General features: G+C 46.9%; 1 non-coding gene across 1 annotated transcript; it reads left to right on the forward strand.

Annotated features, from left to right (window-relative positions):
• The first annotated feature begins 769 nt into the window (after positions 1 to 769).
• Positions 770 to 842, forward strand: TRNAV-CAC (transfer RNA valine (anticodon CAC)). The gene has a single exon. It is a non-coding gene; the product is annotated as a tRNA-Val (tRNA).
• Positions 843 to 2,543: the final 1,701 nt, after the last annotated feature.

Below are 2,543 nucleotides of genomic sequence, written 5' to 3' on the forward strand. Positions count from 1 at the left end.
AGAAAGATAACTTTTGCATGAGAGGACAGACCTTCCACAAAGGTGCTCAACCATCAGACTTTTTCTCACAAGTCAGAAACAATTTGTGATGTCATCAAAGCCTTTTCACACCAGTGAGGATAAACTTGTAGTTCATGTAGTGAGTTTCCTTTGCCCTGCTATTTGGAGAATTAAATTAATATGTCTCCTAGAGTTACCGAGAACATTTTAGTTATATCTCTTCACTGAATACATAGGTCCAAATTCAAAATTGTTTCAATTCTGATTCCCAAGGCATAGATGGGGGTGGCTTTCATGTGCCCTGGCTGCTTGTTAATCATGTGACCACGACGAACTTATTTAAACATTCAGTAATACCTAACCCTCAGGAGTGTGGGTACCACAAAGTAGGGGACGTGAAAGAGTTCAAGTCCACCGGACCCCGGTTATTTTCCTGGGATCATTTTCGGGCGCCCAAAAGATGGAGATCACAGAATCTCCTCAGGTCAGATAAACCTAAATAGGACAAAAGCGAGGAGTTTTTCTGAAATCTACCATCCACCGAGGCTGCTTAAAATTTCTGCCCTGCGTTTAGAAATCTATTCTCTCCCGAGGGGTAGTCTTTGCTTGGTGTGAGTCAATGACTCTCATAGTATTGATTTGAATACATGGAAGAGTGTAGCTACTTTGATAATTTCTTGAAAGAAAAGGTCAATTCAATGCTGCCGAACCTGGGCTAGCCAGAAAATGTATATTCACCATTAGAGAAGAGAACACCGACGACGTCGAGGTTTCCGTAGTGTAGTGGTTATCACGTTCGCCTCACACGCGAAAGGTCCCCGGTTCGAAACCGGGCGGAAACAATTGTTCTTTGACGAGCTTCGTTTTTGAGATTCTGCTAAACTTTCCAGCGGACATGTCTAAAATTGCACCACAGCGCTATCCTCAGGGTGGGCTTGTCAATGGAATGAGGGGCCAGAGGGGATGTGAATGGGGCTTGTCTCCGCTTTGTTAGGAATCCTCAGTGTGTCCCCGACGGCTCCTCGGATTTCTAACAGGAAAAGATCCGAAACCGAGAGTAACCGAGTGTCGAAGGCCACTCGAGGGTTCATTGTCTCCAGTAATTTATTTATTGCTACACAAATACTTTCAGGTATCACCTGACTTTTAGAGACGAGGGAGAAAAGAAGTATGGGGTATCGTAGGGGGCGGGGGGTGGCTAAAACAAGATTCTGCAGGGAGATCTCAGCGGAGCAGAGCCCACTGCTGACCTTGACGCTCGTGAGTCCTCCTTCCCTGGGTGCTCCCACCGCCTGGTCCCCAGGAAGACCCAGGAACAGGGTTCACAGCTTGGTTAATGGCCCTTTTGCGGGGGGTGTTCCCACTGCCCGGCCAGCTTTTGTGGAAAGCTGAGGTCTTGCAGAACCCAGGGTTGGACCTGCCCCTCCAGGTCAAGACAGTTCACCACACTCACTCCTTTCCAGGACTGCCAGGAGCTCAGCTTCAGTGGGATCAACGTGAAGTTCCACTTAGTCCAGAACGCTCCAGGTGGATTTAGGATGCGGTTAGGGTGTGCTTCCCTGCACGTCTGTGCCCTGGAGTCCTCACAAGGAACCTGGACGTGCAGATGTTCTTGCTGGACATTTCCCAGGACTCAGCATCCAACTGGTGGAGATCATCCAGCTCTGACCAAGACCATTCCCGGCAGGAGGAAGGGGTGGGCAGCCTCTCGATAAGTGGGGCCATTTGCTGGGGTTTTTAGAAGTGAGGGAGAAGACAGAGAAAGGTTTAATAGTGACTGGGTTGTGTGTGTTAGTCTCATATTTTACTCAAGAACCCAAACCATGCTCGACGGTCTTTCTTTTCAAATGGCTGAGTAGTTGAGGGGCATCATGTAAGTGTTCAAAGCCCACTTAAGTACATCACATTTGGCTCGTGTTCAACTCAAGGACAAAGTCCCCTTTGCTGGATGTGAGCCCAGAATTAGTAAGAATGTGAATCGATTTAAAACATTAGGAAATAGATTCAGGTTATTTATGTATTGTTTTGCCTCTTAGGCCTAAAAACAATCCTGCCTTTTGTCTTCAAGCTTAAAAATAAAGTGCCTCATTGGGAGTGTTGAGCAGATTCTTCAGTGAATCTAGCACAGTTCTATCAGGCTGCCAGCATTGGAGAAGTGCTAATGCACTACTTCCCATCCTGTAATATCCCTGAAAGAGAGCAGTGAAGGGGGAATCCTCCTAATGGGCAAAGCTTTGGGCAGTGGACTTAGTCTTCTACTGCTTTCAGATTAAGAATAGACATGAACTCATGCACAGTGAGTTTGGCTGGTTGGTCAGAGAGAGCACAAAGTATGAAGATCTTTCTATCACATGTTAACCTCCACCAGAGCGCATCCACCACAGAAGAAGTACTAAATAACCAAGTAACCAGAATGCTTCTGCCAGTTGTTGTCAACCAGGCTTAGTACCTAGTAACTCCAGTGCTGGCAAATTGGTCACATGAGTGGAGTAGCAAGGTGGCAGGGATGGGCCCAATAACAAGGGATCCCATTCATCAAGGCT

This window comes from Equus przewalskii, chromosome 19 (assembly GCF_037783145.1).
Source record: "Equus przewalskii isolate Varuska chromosome 19, EquPr2, whole genome shotgun sequence".
Taxonomy (NCBI): domain Eukaryota; kingdom Metazoa; phylum Chordata; class Mammalia; order Perissodactyla; family Equidae; genus Equus; species Equus przewalskii.